This window comes from Myotis myotis, unplaced genomic scaffold, assembly GCF_014108235.1.
Source record: "Myotis myotis isolate mMyoMyo1 unplaced genomic scaffold, mMyoMyo1.p scaffold_m19_p_2, whole genome shotgun sequence".
NCBI classification, from domain to species: Eukaryota; Metazoa; Chordata; class Mammalia; order Chiroptera; family Vespertilionidae; genus Myotis; species Myotis myotis.
The window spans coordinates 179,994,376-180,013,407 of NW_023416324.1; the positions used below are offsets into that span (position 1 = coordinate 179,994,376).

The 19,032-nt window shown below is 40.6% G+C and overlaps 1 long non-coding RNA gene across 1 annotated transcript; it reads right to left on the reverse strand.

Annotated features, from left to right (window-relative positions):
- Positions 1 to 3,200: 3,200 nt before the first annotated feature.
- Positions 3,201 to 17,496, reverse strand: LOC118675838. Its single transcript, XR_004973937.1, has 4 exons — positions 17,428 to 17,496; positions 11,903 to 12,007; positions 10,483 to 10,542; positions 3,201 to 3,321 (listed from the first exon to the last, which is right to left on the reverse strand). It is a non-coding gene; the product is annotated as an uncharacterized LOC118675838 (long non-coding RNA).
- Between the last annotated feature and the right edge of the window lie 1,536 nt (positions 17,497 to 19,032).

A 19,032-nucleotide genomic window follows, 5' to 3' on the forward strand; every position in this document is an offset into this window, starting at 1 on the left:
AAATTTTACATGATTAGACATACATTCAACACTGAGGCTGCCGTTGTTTCCCCATTCTGCATTCCCCACCCTGCACTGGACAGTGCCTTTCAACAGATAAAAACATTTCTGCTTTCCATCCCCACCAAAGATAGTTCTTCTAGTGAGTGCTGTCCTATTGACTTTTCTGCAGTGATGGAAAGGTTTTATATCTGCACCATCCAATGTGATAGCCACGCATCGCTGTTGAGCACTTTAAATGTGCTAGTGTGACTAATGAACCAGATTTTTAATGCCATTAGTTAAAATAGTTTAAATTGCAACTGATAGCTAGTGTCTACCACATCATGCCATGCATATCTAGAAAATCACTCCTCAGCCTCGTGAGACTTTTTCTGCCGTCCAATGGATCCATAACCCTATTTTCAGGATTCCACCTATGTGTTCCATTCTCTTCGTAAGCTTCAAATTTTAATGAATTTGAATTCCTCAATGAGTAAATTCATATACAGTAATTTCTGATAGAAGTAGTTCCATACAACCTTCAAATAATCCTGAGACAGCTAGTTATAAATTTAATCTTGGCAAGTTGTTTTGAGGTTCATCACTTGCAAGCCCTCACAATAAAAACCAAAGGATAAATACCAGTTTAGTTATCTCTCCAATACCTAAAGAACTTCTGAGCCTCCTTGTTTGCCCAGGATTCTCCCAATGGATCGTCTCCAGTCGTCCAGCCTGCCTACCTGTCTGTTCATTCCCTTCCCCCACAGTAGACTTAGGGGTTACCCTTCTTCTAACTCTGAAGGCCAAAAGTATATTCATAGAGTAAAAGCATTTCCCCACACCCCAAAATGTTTTACGTTTTAAAACTGTGTCATTGTTTTCTTTGTTGTTCTGAACGGAACCCATTCTATATAAAATAGATATAGATATAGATGATGATTAGAGATAGAGATAGAGATAGAGATAGAGATAGATAGATAGATAGATAGATAGATAGATAGATAGATAGATAGATAGATAGATGGTTTTCAGAAGCTTGCCCTGGTGGAACAAAACTAAATGGTCCTCACAATTGATTCTCAAATTTCAGAGTGCACAAGACTAGGACAGTTTCACAGATGCATCCTCTATATTCCCATTTAGTAGGTCTCAGGTGGGACACAGAAATTTTCACTTTTGCAAAAACCCCAAAGCATAGTGATGCAGGTAATTCTTGGAATTCACTTTTAGGAAACCTGAACTAGAAAAAAATAACTTACATTTCTTTATTTCATCTGTGAAATCTGTACAAGAATTTGATGGCAAAGTTAAGCACAAAATGAAAAATGCAACCTAAGGCAACTGTCAATAATCAAAGGCATTATTCCCTGATCTTTAGTTTTCTCCTCAAACTTTCAAGTCACTTACATCATTCAGTGATGTGCTTAATTCTTTCCCAGGAATCTAAATCAAAGTACATCCTGAACCCACCTCAGAAATTGTTCTACTCAGAACGCCACTCCATACCACAGTCCAGCTGCCTGGTGTCCCTCCTACTCGAGTGTCATTCACAGAGCCCATTATACTCAGGCACCAGTCACTGCTACGCAGACCACCTCCATACCTCTTCAGATGGGCTTTGCAGACCGCCTATGACACTTTATGCCCTACCTCTTTCTCACATCCCAGGGGCCTGAGCTAAATTTACCTCTCTGGACTGTGCATCTACTCCTGCTACTAACCTTCAGTTTTTAAAGCTCTGACATATAACAACAAGGCTTTTGATAGCAGCAAGCCTGTGACAGGTGAGAAAAGCAGGTGCATTAAAAGTAAAATTAGAAAGCTCATGGGCTCCTAAAACCTTCATTCCTGCCTAAGGCTGTCAAAGGTTTCCTTGCTTCCAGAATATATTTTCTGCCCTTTGGGGACAAATTCATTTGACACATATTTGTCTTCTGCAAATCAATGGACAAACAAAGCACATTAATAGGATTTTAGGGTCTTCAGAATTTAGACTAACTTGGGCAGGAGTCATGATGGATGTTCAGGAAATGGGAGGAGAAGGGCTAGAAGGAGCTGGCAGAGACATCTCATTACTTAGGAAGAGCAATGACTGGGTACCTGACTCAACTGCAGCAACAAGCACCACTGGGGGGTAGATAATATCCAAAGGGACAAGACCCAGTATTTGAGTATTGGCATCAGTATTTGTTGGAAGAGCACAATGGTTAGAGACCCACGCAGCAACAGTTATCCTGTGGCTGTATATACTAGTACATTAGGATCCCAATATACATCTGGAGCCAATGGCATATTGTAGAATACAATATGGTTATGGCTTGGTTTGAAGCAAGACAGTAAATTTGTATTCTGAAATGCAAAATTAGGCAGATAGATAACAATGTGCAGGTGGCTATACCAAAATAAATACTTCTTTGCTCTGTCAGAATTAGCTCAGGAACTAGATTGACATGAGAAGGACTAGTAGTCACTTTTGTGCCATTTGTCCTAATACTCATCAAGACAATGGAGCTACCATTTTTGATACTTGGACTCTGTTATAATCATTCAGGCTACACCATAAAACACACCATCTGCACCAGTTGTAAGCTCCACACCCAGACTTGTCACCATCTACCCTTTGCATTACCATTCCAGTCAAAGAGAATCCTCCTAAGGAATCAAGAAGGCCAAGGCTGATGAGCGGGATTGTAACAGTGCTCCGCATTCAACTCAACTGTTCAGACCATGCCTCCAAGTTAATCTTCCAGGACTACCATCCTTTTTCTTCTTTCCTGTCACTCTCACCTCCACTAGTTTTCAAAGTACCATCTAGAGAGAAATATTCAAGCCTAGCATAGCTGACCAACATTTTGGCAGATGAAAATAAAATGCTTATGAGAGGTGTATCAATGCCAATCAAATGTTGAATTCAATGAAATCAAAGGTATAAGATCTCCAAGGGGAATAAACTACTGCTAAAATATGCAAATGCAAATTTTCCATGCTTTTGACAAAAAGAATTAATGCAAAAAAATGAATCAAATGATATGGGCAGTGTGTGAGCTAAACACCTGCTCCACCCAAAAGGGTTTTCTGTTCAATATACTACACAAGCATTAATTTGCATGTGTTTATTACTCCTAATTTTCAAGCACATTGGAGGTCAATTAAGAAACTGATAAACCTCTCTCTTGAAAAGATTAAAGGAGAAAAACACATCATTAATATGCTCACCAGAAAACAGAACTCCATCATCATTGCTGAAGGTAAATGTCCACGTTTACATGAGCAGATGGAAGGCTAATGATAAAGTTGTCCTTTTCACACCTCAAATAATGGATGAAATAGAATCTTCATCTGCAATATAACAACAGACATACATTAAAATGCTTCATGCTTGAAAAGAAAAGTATCACCTGTCAAACTCAGAAAAAAGCTTTCTACTACTTATTCAAGCAAGCTTCGCAACTTATACTGGATTTGAATAATTAATAGTATAATCATTAAACACCCTAAAAAAGTCAAGTTATTCAAGGGATATACATATTACCTATAAGCAATACCTAATCAATATCTACAAAGTTTAAACAGATTGAAGAAGAAGTTTGGAAAATATATATATTTTTTCCAAGTGCCCCCCTCTCCTGGCCTGGTCGCCCCCAACTACCCCCCTGCCAGCTTGTTTGCCCCTTACTGCCCCCACTGCTGGCCTGGTCACCCCAAGTATATATATATATATATATATATATATATATATATATATATATATATATATATGTATATATAGACACACACACACACTAGAGCAGTGATGGCGAACCTATGACACACGTGTCAGAGGTGACATGCAAACTCATTTTTTTGGTTGATTTTTCTTTGTTAAATGGCATTTAAATATATAAAATAAATATCAAAAATATAAGTCTTTGTTTTACTATGGTTGCAAATATCAAAAAATTTCTATATGTGACACAGCACCAGAATTAAGTTAGGGTTTTTCAAAATGCTGGCACACTGAGCTCAAAAGGTTCGCCATCACTGCACTAGAGGCCCAGTGTACAAAATTCGTGCAATGGGTGGAGGCCCTCAGCCCAGCCTGAACCCTCTCTAATCCAGAACCCCTCAGGGGATGTCCGACTGCTGGCTCCTAACTGCTCGCCTGCCTGCCTGATCACCCCTAACTGCCACCCCTGCTGCCTCGGTTGCCCCCAACTGTCCCCCCGCCAGCCTGGTCACCCCTAACTGCCCCCCACTGCTGGCCTGGTCACCCCCAAGTACCCCCCTCTGCCAGCCTGGTTGCCCCCAAGTGCCCCCCTCTCCTGGCCTGGTCGCCCCCAACTACCCCCCTGCCAGCTTGTTTGCCACTTACTGCCCCCACTGCTGGCCTGGTCACCCCCAAGTACACCCCTCTGCTGGCCTGGTCACCCCTAACTGCCACCCTGCTGACTTGGTCGCCCCCAACTGCCTCTTCTGCAGGCCTGGTTGCCCCCAACTGTCCCCCCATGCCAGCCTGGTCACCCCTCACTGCCCCCCTGCTGGCCTGGTCATCCCCAACTGCTCCCTGCCAGCCTGCTTGCCCCATGCAGCCTGCTGTTCGGTCGTTACTATTACTGTGATGGTGTCCTGGACAATTTGCATATTCCTCTATTATTAATATCTACACTAATAAAAGAGAAAAATGGTAATTGGCGTACGACGCTACCCTTTTCATTGGCTAATCAGGGCTATATGCAAATTAACTGCCAACTAAGCTTGGCAGTTAGCTACCAACTAAGATTGACAGTTAACTGCCAATAAGATGGCGATTAATTTGCATATGTAGGCACAATGCAGGGAGGTGAAAGGGAAAGCAGGAAGAAGCCCCCTGCCACTGACAGTGATCGGAAACCCAGGGGGGAGCTAAGAGCTGGGGGGCAGGGCAAAGGCGGCCCCAGGGCCGCCTTTGCCCTGCCCCCCAGCCATGATCGGAGAATCAGATGCCTTTGCCACCCTGGCTAGTGATAGCAGGAAGTAGGGGTGGAGCCAGCGATGGGAGCTGGGCACGGTCGAAGCTGGCAGTCCCAGGAGCTAGGGGTCCCTTGCCTGGGCCTAAAGCGAAGCCCACGATTGTGGGGCCGCTGCAGCTGCGGGTCCCTGCTGCCCGGGCCGGACGCCTCAGCCAGAGGCGTCCTGCAGGGTTAGGGGCAGAGCCCGCGCGATCGCAGCGCCCCTCACTGCCACTGCAGGTCCCCGCTGCCCGGGCCGGACGCCTAGGCCAGAGGCGTTAGGCCTGGGCAGGGGCGGAGCCTGCAACCGCGGGGAGCTGGGGGTCCCCTGCCCAGGCCTGACACCTCTGCCGGAGGCCTCAGGCCTGGTCAAGGGGCCGATCCGGTGATTGGTGATCGGAGGGTGATGAGGGTCAACTCCTCTGGCCGAGGCATCAGGCCTGGGTGGGGGGCTGGGGGTCCCCTGCCCAGGCCTGATGCCTGGGCCAGAGGCATCAGGCCTGGGCAGGGGCCAGAGCCAGTGATCGGGGGGAGATGGGGGTCCCCTGTCCAAGCCTGACACTTCTGGCGGAGGCGTCAGGCCTGGGCAAGGGGCCGATCAGGTGATCGGAGGGTGATGGGGGTCTACGCCTCTGGCTGAGGCATCAGGCCTGGGCAAGGGGCAGATCCAGCAATCGGAGGGGTCTGGGGGTTCCCTGCCCAGGCCTGATGCCTGCACCAGAGGCATCAGGCCTGGGCTGGGGGCAGAACCAGTGATGGGGGGAAATGAGGGTCCTCTGCCCAGGCCTGACGCCTCTGTCAGAGGCGTCAGGCCTGGGCAAGGGGCCGATCCTGCGATTGGAGGGTGATGGGGGTCAACGCCTGAGGGCTCCCAGTATATGAGAGGGGGCAGGCTGGGCTGAGGGACACTCCCCCCCACACACACCCAGTGCACGAATTTCGTGCACCGGGCCCCTAGTAGATATATATAGGAAACCTCCATTTGACCAAGAATTTTAAGGAAAGTAAATCATGACCCTTGCCATCAGGAATGAGAAAATACAATTTTGGCTTTGAATGGAACTACAGGAACCCATCTGTCTATCATTCATCCATTCTGCAAACTTTTGGTGAATGTCTGCCAAATATGTGACACTATACTAGCTAATAGAATTTCAAGTGGATTAATGAAGAATCTTCAAGTTGAAAGAGATATTTCCATTGCAATGAGTTGCTCTCACATTATCAGTTGACTTACTGAGAACTGTAAAATGGAAAACAACCTATGGATGTGTCAGAGGAGGTAAGTACTGAGACTAAATCCATAGAGAAAGGACCTACAGGAGCCTTTTACTCCATGCACAGATGACATGCACTCTGCGATTTATTGAAGGTTTTCAACTGAGCAGTAATGTAGTCATAGCTTTGTTTTAGAATATTTGGAGATAGAATTGTGATTGTGGTCAACCCTGGTAGTTAGTGGGTCAATAATAAGCTTTTGCTATGATCAAGAGAGAAATGCAAAGCAGTTTGGTCTGTAACAGGGGTGGTGAGAATATTCAAACATAAAAAGATTCAAGTGATATTTAAGAGTCTTCACTGGACTAACTGATTAAGTGGATACGAGGGACAAAGAGAGGGAGAAAGCAAGGATGATGTTTCACTTCATCTATGTGGACCCCGATTTTTATCTATAAAATGGATTTATTATCATAACAGTATTTACAATGCAGGGTTGTTGTAGGGATCAGATGAAAACAATATAAAAGTAGAATCACTCTGTAAACTTTGAAAAGCTCTATATAAATGTTTGTTTAAAACAACAACAACTAAAGGTGTTAGAGGAAGAAAGTCTCTTCTTTGAATGTCAATATTTCATCTACAAAAATGGAACAGTGAGGTTGCCCTCCAGCTCAACATTCCTTGGCTCTATGACACTTTCCTTGACAAGGTAGAGTAATTCACCCAATTCTTTGAGATGAAATGGAAAGACTAGCTCATACCAGCACTACAATTTCAAAGGTGAGCCTTTAATTCTGCTCCATACCCTAATATGTGCTGGGCAGGCATCATTACTGTGCACTTTCTCTCTATGCCAAGTCTGGACATGAGAAAGTGATTAAGACATGGTTTTTAGGATGAGCTACTTATTGTCTGATATTAGTTTGTATTACTTAGATGTAATCGATATTCTGCATATCCTAAATAAACTTTCCTCCCTCCGCCTTGCAAAATGAAGACCAGCCAGTTTTCCTTACAATCCTTATTTCTTTCCAGAGAAGTTCTGTCCTCTCTTTCTCTAACCCTTTTCTACTTGCTTTAGTTCCCAATAACAGCACCAGAATCTATTCCTAAATAAACCTCACAAGATGTATGAAAAACAAAATTTATTGATTGTGTGCTTAAATAGCTATAGTCATTATAGTTGTATTTCAAGTTTGACCAATTAATCTCTCATTAATTTATCCAGAAAGAATAAAAAGAAAAAACAAGTTCACCACTCTAGACTGTGGCCTTCACAGGTGACTCATTCTACAGTAATTCGGGAACCATGAATATTCCAGTTGTCTCCCTGCTTCCCTTTTCAACTTTAGGCTGGTCTTGAACCTTGTAGGATCCCTCAGGGTTCCCTGGACTTACCTTCTTCTCAAGTTTTTATTTAATTAAAAAAATACACAAAATATATTTGGTTAGCATTTCTCTATAGGATCTACTACTTCATGCCACTCTGATTAGGGAGAAATACCAATCTCTATATGTTTTTCTGGCTGAAAATTATAATTGTCTATATTCACATCACTCTTCAAAGCATTAGTTTTATACTTTATTTCATTTAAGTTTATAAACCACCAACTAACTACTCTTTCCATTGTAACTATTTCTTGGTTACTAACTATAGTAAGAAAAATTACAATCTATAGGTGATAAAAAAAAATTCTTAACTTACTTCTGCTTGGAAAACCATGAGAGCAGAGAGAATTTAAAAAAAAAACAAAAAACTGTTAACCCAGCCAACTACCAGGTTAATTCATAAATAGATGATTTTTTGTTAGTTGTTTTTTAATTAAATTTATTGGGATCACATTGGCTAACATGAACATACCGGTTTCAGGTATGATTTCTATGTTACAAGATCTGTATATTACACCATGTGCCCACCATCAAAAGTCAAAGGACCCCCTTCTCACCCAGCCCGCTTCCCTCTGGCAATAGAGATAGAGGTTTAAAGATATATATAAAAATCAGAATTGAGGGAAATAACTATTCTAATCTTGTCCTGATTAGGGAGAAATACCAAGTTTATTTTTTAAGAGTAAGTTACGTTCCAATTTTTTTTTCCTAGTATTGAGTTTCGTATTGTTTCTAGCTCATTAACTTTCCTTGTCTCTCCCAGAGCAACACATTTCACCACTGTTTTGCATATGGGAGGCATAAACAAAAGCGGGACATTTTAAGGCATGATCCCATGGGGCCTTCGAGAAGTTTATATTTCACTGGAAACTCTGAGCATCTTTTGCCCAGCTAAGGAGAACATCTGCTTCCTCTTAGCAACTTTAAGTACACTTTGATCCTGACGTCTTTCAATATCACCCACACAATGTACTTGAGGTTTTCCTGAGAAAATGGGAGAGGGAGTGACATTTGAGTTGGGGGCAAACTGCCACTTTCCAGGAGACATTTAACTAAAGGTTTTGCTTAGGAATAAAAAAGCACAGTTTTAGTGCTGCTTATTCTTGGTTTTTGGTTAGAAACCTCTTTCTGCAATAATGCTTACCATCTATGTAGCATTTTAAAGCATTAAACAAATTACTCCTCAACCAACCCTTTGTCAGGAAGTCAATTAGGTAGAATATAATTTGTAGATGGAAAACGAAGAAATAATCTGACTTAATTAGAATTCAGATGTATACTCCATGCTTCCAATTATCATTCTCCCCCAACCACCAAGAATTTCCATGTGTCAGCATGATTTTAGCCAAGACCTTTCTGATAATTGTCTATTTCAAATTTAAGATGTTCCACCAACTACATTACTTTGGGCTCCTTTATTTATTAGTTCATTCCAAAAGCACCTACTGAGTGCAGAGTAAGCGTTTAGACATTGTAGGTCATTTTTATCAAATTAAATAATAATTTAACTCAAGGGTCAGAAAACTATGGCCCCTGGACCCTGTTTTTATAAATAAAGTTTTATTGGAACACAATTATACCCATTTGTTTAGATATTCTCTATGGCTGCTTTTGAATTGTAACTTCAAATTGAGATTGAAACGATTTGGTTATTGCAAGAGAGATCATACAACCCACCAGACCAAAATATTACCATGTGACCCTTTACAGAATGAGTTTGCCAACCCTGTTCTAGCTCCGTGATTTCTAAACACCTCGTCTAACTGCACATGGATTTCCCGAGAACCAGTTAAAGGTGTAGACCCTACACCCAAAAGATTCTGATTCAATAGGTTAGTGGGAAAGGCACGCAAAATCTGTTTTATTTTTTTAAAACCTCTTAGGTAATTGGGTTGTAGAACTCCATTTGAGGAATGCTGTTCTAGGTGATAAAATTTAAGAGTAGTCAAGAGAGAGATTTTTTTTTTAAGTAGGCATGCCCATGGGATGAGACTAAGGACCAGCTTCTCAGAAATGGTAATTATCTACAAGTTTTGATCATTTGAATTATTGGAAAATCCAAAATTTACTGCAGGCAGTAGAGAAAACAGTTGAGTAAAGCTGTGGAGATGGTAGGGAACAAGAATGAGTGAAAGAATATAGCAAGGAAACAGATCTAATCAAAGACAGGGTGTCATTCAAGATACATGAAAGGAAATATTTCATTTGTATGGAGTTGGTGATCAGAGCAATAGATGCCCTTGAAGGCTTATTGAAAACACTTTCAGTCTAAATTAATAGCTCAAGATCTGAGTTGCAGTAGAACTGATCCAGCCAAGCAGCGTATCCCAATCTCTGTGATGAACAATGGCGGTCATTAGTAATGTTATGAGTTAGGTTAGGGTCAGGAGATACATTAAATCAGCAGCTACTTCAGAGTCTGAACCTGCAACTTGAACCTCATAAGCAACGTCCTCAAAGTTTAATGACGTCAACAACATGGAGAGGGCTTGCTAACACTCAGAAAGCTGAGTTTCCTCTCTAGAGTTTCTGGTTCAGTGGGTTGGGAGCAGGATCTGAGACTCTGCATGGCTAACAAGTCCCCTGATGATGCTGATGGTGCTGGTCCAGGGACCACCTTTGAGAACCGCCACTCTAATCAAATGAGACAAATGTCTGGGAAAGATGGGTCGCATAGTGTGCACATAAGCAGGCTCTGTCACCGAAGCTCACTCAAGTCCGCAGCTGATACACTGAGACAAATGCACTATTCTCCTTCAGGTTTGAACTTTCAGAAGGGCTCATCAGTTGGGATGGAAACCAAATTGAAATCAAAGGATCATAAATAATGACAGAACCAATAATAGAATAGGCCTTGGAGACCCTTTAGTCCAACCTATTAGATAATAGACTAGATGGAGAAACTGAAAAACAAAGAATTTACCTGGTTGAACTGCATCCAGGTTCTAATGGCCACCCAAGGGTGTAGTTCTTCAGAAGGAAACTGTGTAATAAACATAGGAGATCTTAAATATTAAGAAAATAAACCAGGACTGAGTTCATATCCCCTCAGTTTACTAAACAGCTTACAGATGGAAACAATATATGAACTCGAATTTTATTAATTATACCAAAGGGAGGACCACAGTGGCAGAAACAACCACCAAAACAATTAATCAAGATTAGAAATCAACTTTGGCTCGTAAGAACTGGTATACTAGAGTAAAATGTATTTCTGTATTAGCTCGTGATTTTAAAAGGCAAACTATCAAATTACTAATATTGACTCTTTCATTTAGTTCTCAACTGTTTTGCTGAATTTCAAGTTAAGGAAATTGAAGCTTGATTCAGGTTCAAGTCTTAGTTCCTGATTATGGGTAAATGACAACTCAGGTAACTGCAATTGATTGAGAGTGACATCTAAGCAGAGACGCTTCACTCCTTTTGGGCTCCCAGGGCACTTAGAAATAATTCAGATATGGTTTCTTATCAGCTGGGTATTAGCAGCCTGTAAATATGTGTCCCCATTCACATAATGAGTTCTGACAGAGTAAAAGCCACCTGGAAACCTTTAAGCTCCTTCTTCAAGAGGTGTTTTAGCTACTTTTCCCTGAGGGACAACCAATCAACGATACATTATTTTAGTTTGTTGACATGTGGAATGTGTCAGGCTTTTGTTTTGTCTTGTTTCATTTTTCTGTTTTTCATTTGCTTTCATTTGTTTGCTGTTTGTGCTCTTCACTTGTCTTTAAAATGTAGGACAAAAAGGATCAGTTTCCTTGTCCAGCCACATGTCATATGTAGATAAAAATGAGTTAATCTTTAATGAAGCAGAAAGTGAGCTATCTAAAGGCAATTTCCTTCCGGGCTTTACATGATGGCTCTTGTTCATTTTATTGGGTTCATCAACCAAATGGTTATTTATTCATATATCCATCCATCATATATCGAACATTACTATGTGGAAGGAATTTTGACAGGTTTGGGTTACCCCCAACATTGTAATTATTTGAAAAGAAGAAGGATCAAGGAAATACTGCTCTCATACTAGGCACCACTTCAGTTCTTATTTCCTTTTGGTTTCATCATGGTGCAATTTCTGCACTCTGGATTATTTAATCATTTTACAAACAAGATTACTCTTCCATCATTTTCAAAGTGATGAAATAAAGAATTTGGTAATTTCTTTGCTTGAAAATTCTGGGTATTATGAAATATTCTGTTCTTTATAAGTTAAATACAATTTTCCTCAGCCTGGTAATTTGAGGTACTCTTTCCAAATTTATCCTAACCTTGAATGAAAGCCAGTATCTAAGTCAAGCCTATTTATGCATGAATTCCTATGCGCATGTTAAGAAACTCACCTTGGTGTTTGGCTGTTTTCTTTCAACTTAGAATGAACTCCACTTCCCCAAAGATTATGAATTCTTCAAAGACCAACTTCAAGTTCAGCTTCCTCTCCTGGTCTCCTTTGGGAGCCACGACACCACAATGAGATTGTTCTCTGGGCTTTCAGGACTAATGTGTCTACATTACTCATCTGAGAGATCAAATACTGCCTATTATTATGAACTAGAGGCCCGGTGCACGAAATTTGTGCACAGGCAGGGTCCCTAGGCTTGGCCGGCGATCAGGACCGATCTGTGGGGTGACTGGAGGGGCGTTTGGGGGATCCTCCGCTGGAACCCACCTTGGCTGGCCTGGGGCCTGTGGGCTGGGGGCAGCTCCTGCATTGAGTGTCTGCCCCTTTGTGGTCAGTGTGGTCACTGGTTGTCCGCCATTCAGTCTATTTGCATATTAGGTTTTTATTATATAGGATTATTGTTTTGAAATATGTGTGCTATAAGCTCTTTGAGGACAAATAATAGGGCACATATTTCCTTGTATATCTCATAGAGTTTAACAAAATTTTTTCATATACATATTTTCTTTATTCAAAGAAGCAGATATAATAGAAATGGATACTGGAAGAATATATAATTTAAGGAAATATATTAATAGTAGTTGTCTATGTATCCATGCATGAATGATTTTTATACATTTTACTGCTTTGTGTTTTCAATCTTTTTATTGTGGATAACTGATGAAATGTATTTTGCTAGTTGCATACAATAACCTCAGGATTTAAAAGCCTATTATCTAATATCCCTGAGCAGAACTAGGTTCTTTCTTCACATTTCTGTATGTCAGAATTATATGTCAGATTAGAATCACAATACATGAAACTAATAAAAAATAGTGTTGAATGCAAATTGTAAATGAAAAATTAAAAAAAATATTAGAATTGCAGAATACTTTGTAGGTTACAAAGAGATGTAGAATATTGGGAAAATAGAGAAAACAAGAAAAAATACACAAAGTTTACACAGAAAGAATGCTCTTGTTTAACATGTAAAATAAATAAATAAATATGCATATAGTGGGAAGACAATATATAGTATACTTTTTATGTGCACATTGTGTATATGTAATATAAATACATGTGAAAAATGCAGATATAATCAGTTAAGCACATAAAATTTTTCTAATAAAATCTGTAAATGCACAATGGAATACTACTTGGCCATAAAAAAGGAAGGAAATCTTACCCTTTGTGATAGCTTTGATGGACCTGGAGAGCATTATGCTAAATGAAATAACCAGTCAGAGAAAGAAAACTACCATATGATTTCACTCATATGTGGAACCTAATGAACAAAATGAACTAACATGAAAAATAGAGACAGACTAACATACAAAATAGAGACAGACTCATAGATAGAGAGGAGCCTGAGAGCTGTTAGGGGTGGGGTTGGGGAGCTGAGTGGGAGGGTGGAGGGATTGAGCAAAAAAAAAAAAAAAGAGAGAGAGAGAGAGAGAGAGAAAGAATTCAAGGACAGGGACAATAGTGTGGTGACTGCCAAGGGAAGGTGGGGTGGGAAGAGAGGGAAGAGGGTAGAGGGGGGTGATGGTGATGGACAAAGACTTGACTTGAGGTGCTGAACACACAATACAGTGTACAGATGATGTGTTGTGGAATTGTGCACCTGAAACCTGTATAAGTGTGTCAACCAGTGTCACCCCAATAAATTCAATAAAAAGGAAAAAAAGACTGTAAATAGTGTTCTTTAATCTCTTTTTCCATTATGTCTACTGCAATAGTTTTTCATGTCCTTAAATAATATTTTTAAGAATTACATATAATGGCTACTTATTAATCCATTTTCTAGATTAACTATAATTGAATTACAAAACAATACACAGTTTTTCCACAGATTTGCTTAGCCCTGGCCAGGTGGCTCAGTTGGTTGAAGAGTTGTCCTATACAACAAAAAGTAAGTTGCAAGTTTGATTCCCAGTCAGGGCACATGCAGGAGGCAGCTGATGGATGTTTCTATTCTTTCTTTCTTTCTTTCTTTCTTTCTTTCTTTCTTTCTTTCTTTCTCTCTCTCTCTCTCTCTCTCTCTCTCTCTCTCTCTCTCTCTCTCTCTCTCTCTCTCTCTCCCCCCTCCCTCTCAAAATCAATAAACATATCACATATCCTTGGATGAGAAAAAAAATAGTTGCTTAAAAATTAAGTACTTCACCCTAACCGGTTTGGTTCAGTGGATAGAGCGTCAGCCTGCAGACTGAAGGGTCCCAGATTCGATTCTGGTCAAGGGCATGTACCTTGGTTGTGGGCACATCACCAGTAGGGGGTGCAGGAGGCAGCTGATCAATGTTTCTCTCTCATCGATGTTTCTAACTCTCTATCCCTCTCCTTTCCTCTCTGTAAAAAAATCAATAAAATATATTTTTTAAAAATTCAGTACCTCAATGAACCCAATAGATAAAATTCATGCACATCCATTTTCATTTTTTAAGATAAATTACCAGAAGTAGAATTTCTGTGTTAAAAAATAATCATATACTTAGATGTGATGTTTATTACTAACTTGGCCTCTATAAGGCCAAAGTTTTTAATTTCACATTTCCTTTTTTAAAATTTACTATTTTTTATAACTTTATTGGGGTGAAATTGGTTAATAACATTACATCATTTCAAGTGTACAATCTAAATATATAAAAGCCTAAGCAACTGAAAAACTGGTCTACCGGTTGCTATGATGTGCACTCACCACCAGGGGGGCAGATGCTCAACACAGGAGCAGGCCCCTGCTGGTCAGTGCGCTCCCACAGCGGGAGCACTGCTCAGCTGACCAACGGGTGCCAGACGCAGGGCTCACAGCTGGCCGCCACAGCTCGGAGACCATGGCAGAGCAGCAGCAAGCCTACCGAGAGGTGGCTGCAGCAGGCACAGCGGGACGAGGATGAGCAGGACCAGTAGGCAGGAGCAGCAGGTGGCACTGAACTGCTGGTTTCAACCTAATCCCCGCAAGCTATGCTGAGGGACCTCACTGGTGCACGAATCCATGCACCAGGACTCTAGTTATGTAATAATACATTATCTGTATATTGCATTGTGTGCACATCAACCAAAGTCTTGTCTCCCTCTTTCACTATAAATTTTTCTCCCTTCATCCTCTTTATACCCTCCCCTTCTCATCTGGTAATCATCCTTCTGTTGCCTGTATCAGAGTTTGTTTGTTTTTCTTTCTTTCTGTTTTATATTCTACATGAGTGAAATCACATGGTTCTTGTCTTTTCCAATCTTATTTTGCTTAGCACAATATTCTCGATACATCCATGCTGTTGCAAATGGCAGTATTTCATCTTTTCTTGTGGCTGAATAGTATTCTGTTGGGTACCACATTCTCTTTATCCAAGCATCCATCAAGATATACTTAAGTTGTTTCTATGTCTTGGCTACCATGCATGATGTTGCAATGAACATAAGGGTACATATATCCTTATAAATAAAAATTTGAAAATTTTTTTAGGTAGATACCCAGAAGAGGATTGCTGAGTCATATGGTAGTTCTATCCCTTTTTTTCTGTTCTGCTTGTTCATTTGTTTTTTTTAGATTCAATTGTTGATAGATATGTTTTTATTGTTCATATTTTTTTTCTTCTTCTTTTAAAATAAGACCCTTTAATAATCCCTGTAATACTGGTTTGGTGGTGATTATCTCCTTTCGATTTTTCTTGTCTAGGAAGCTCTTTAAGTCTAAATGTCCTTCAAGTCTAAATGATAGCTTTGCTGGGTAAAGTAATCTTGGTTATAGGTCCTCGCTTTTTATCACTTTAAATATTTCTTGCCATTCCTTTTGACCTGCAAAATGTCTGTTGAGAAATCAGCTGACAGTCTTATGGGAGTTCCCTTGTAGGTAACTAACTGTCTTTCTGTTGCTGCTTTTAAGATTTTTCTCTTTGTCTTTAATCTTTTGCATTTTAATCATGATGTGTCTTGGTAAAGGCACCTTGGGTTCATCTTGTTTGGGACTCTAAGATTCTTGGACTTGTATGTCTATTTCACCAGGTTAGGGAAGTTTTATGTCATTATTTTTTTCAAAGAGGTTTTTAATTTCTTGCCACCTTTCTTCTCCTTCTAGCATCCCCATGATGTGAATGTTGGTATGCTGGAAGTTGTCCCAGAGGCTCCTTACCCTACCTGCATTTTTTTAGATTCTTTTATCTTTTTGCTGTTCTGATTTCTTTTGCTTTCTTATATTTCAAATCACTGATTTAATTTTAGGCTTCCTCTACTATACTGTTGATTCCCTATAAATTATTCTTCATTTCAGTTAGTGTATTTTTTTTTCTGGCTGGTTCTTTTTTATGGTTCCCATGTCCTGTTTTATGCTTACTATCTATTTCTTGAAGTTCCCATGAAGTTCACTGAGCATCCTTGTGACCCATGTTTTGAACTCTGCATCCAGCAGATTACTTGTCTTCATTTTGCTTAGTTCTTTTTCTGGAGTTGTGTTCTGTTCTTTCATTTAACGTATGTTTCTGTCTCCTCATTTTTGCAGCCACCCTGTGTTTGTTTCTATGTATTAGATAGAGCTGCTATATCTCCTGGGCTTCGTACAGTGGCCTTATGTAATAGGTATTCTGTAGAGTCCAGTAGCACAGCCTCCACAGTCACCCAAGCTGAGCACTTCAGGTGTGCCCTGTCCCTGAGTGGTCTATGTTATAGTTGAGCTATGATTGCTGTTGGAACATCAATAGGAGGGATTTTCCCCTGGGCTGATCAGCTGCAAGGATTGGCTACAACCACCTGTCACCATGGAGGATCAGCTCTGCAGGGACCAACCCCACAGAGCAGGAATTACTTTGGCAGGGCTCTGATACCCACTGAGTTTGCTCCTTAAATGTGTTGCTTGTGGAGGTAGTTAGGTGGTGCTCTGATGTGGGCTGAAGCTGTCCACTGGGTGCACTGGCTCTTGGGCCTCCAAGAGTTGTAGGCTAAGGTCAGCCATTGCCTGTGTTATTCCTTGGCCACTCAGCATGAGCTACAAAAGGGTCTGCAAATGGTTGTTACTTCAACCGGGCTTGGAGATGCCCAGATGAGGCCAAGCTGCAAACCAAGGCTGGCTGTCACTAGTGTCTAGCCTGGGGCCACTTAGCAAGAGGTTTGGGGCACATTGAGGCCAGATGCTTCTTTTTTGAGAGATTTTAGGAAAGTCTGAAGCATGAGCCAAGATAGGTCATTCATATGGGTAAGCCACAGGAAACAGTTTGGGTGGGCCTACAAGTTGGGTGGGGTAAGGTCTCAGGTAATCACCAGGGCAGCACGAACAGTATGAGCCAAGTTGAAGGAGACTCAGATATGGCTTCTGTCTGCCTGCTCAGTCTCACTGTGGCTTCTTCTTTAAATCCCTGGTTGTAGGACTTCCATTTAGTTAGATTTCAGGCAGTTCAGAATGATGGTTGTTCTATAGTTTAGTTGTAATTTTGGTGTTGTACTTTAATTATTAAGTGGTCATATTTATTTGAATAGGATGAGGGCAGTCTCAGTGATGCTTACCATAATAATCACTGTTAGAGAATATTTATTGTGGGTTTTCTCCAGCAGAAATGTGTCCATGGAATCAACTAAAAAGCCAAAAAATCAAACCTTAAATTAGTAAAGGTGGTTATAAAATTTCTGAAGCCACTGCAGTTGAATTTAAAATTTTTTGTTGTTGTTGTTGTTGCTTTGTACAAAGCCTGGAGAATTCACTATATTCCTAATGTTACATAATGTAGATGCGGTATGTAGTATGTTTATTCTTCTTCAAAGAACTTTCAAAATCTTTACTGATTAACTCATTAATCACTAGCTAAACCAGCAAACTGAAAAGAAGGTTGCAAAATAAAAGAAAAAAGCAAATGGTTGTGAAAGTGGCAATCTATAAATGTAACCATAGTCTACAGAGTTGATGGAGGGGCTGCTGTTCATTGGTGATTCATTGGGGGTGGGTTTTCATTGTTTGCTTGTTTGGGGTATGGAGAGAGTTTATCTGGCTTTGATATTAGACAGTGTCTTGCTGCCTGTTCTGACAAATAGCTCACAATGCCAGCTTTTCACACACTGGATGCTGGGGTTTTTCATTTCATATAGCAGCATGAAAGATCTAGTGCCCTTTATGCTGAAGCACCAAAATGTGCTTCAGGAAATGTGTAGGAGGGAGAGGGGAGGGAGGGGCAGAAGAGATGATGCAAAAGAGCAATTCCTAATTTTAGTAAATGAACTGAATCCTAGAATTAGAAAGAAAATCCTCAAAATGGAAGCTGAAAATGTCTGACAACTTTAAATCTAGGATAATGACAATTTATAAAATTTAAGCTTTAAACAAATCAACATTTCCCAATTCCTCAACCTATATTTTGAAGGGCATCTATCCAGGTGGTTTCTAACCCTTCTGGTGTTGAGATAAATGAAAAGGGAGGTGGGAGTGGGTGTATGATAGTCTCACAGTAATGCACAGTCCCACCCATCTATTCACCCTCTAAGCAATTTTAAAATCAATTCAGTATTTCCTGGATAGGTTGACGTCACCCTGCTCATAGCAGAGTAAAGGACCAAGCTGCTTGCTTTGTGCTCATTAAAATTCTGTATACTACACCATGCAGGAGCCAATTCTATTTTCAGAACAAGCATAAAACAAAGCAATGAATATTCTTGTCTATGGGTCCAATGTGGGGAGAGCAGAGAGGAGTCATGTGGGGGGAGGGCCATAGATCGGAAAGGGGAAGAGAAAGCAAGGAATCTGCCCTGGCCAGTTTGGCTCAGTGGATAGAGCATCGGCCTGGGGACTGGAAGGTCCCGGGTTCGATTCCGGTCAGGGCACATCCCCAGTGGGAGGTGTGCAGGAGGCAGCTGATCGATGCTTCTCTCTAATCAATGTTTCTAACTCTCTATCCCTCTCCCTTCCTCTCTGTAAAAAATCAATAAAATATTTTTTTTTAAAAAAAGCAAGGAATCTTTTCATCAAATTCTAGTAATATAATTAAGTTTCAACAATATATAGTTAATAAAACATCCAAAACACAGACATGAATTCCAGAGCACTCCAAGAATTCTAATCTAAGGGAGACCAGCCAGGAAGGTAGTGACAGTCAATGTAATCTGGGGGAAATGACTTTACAC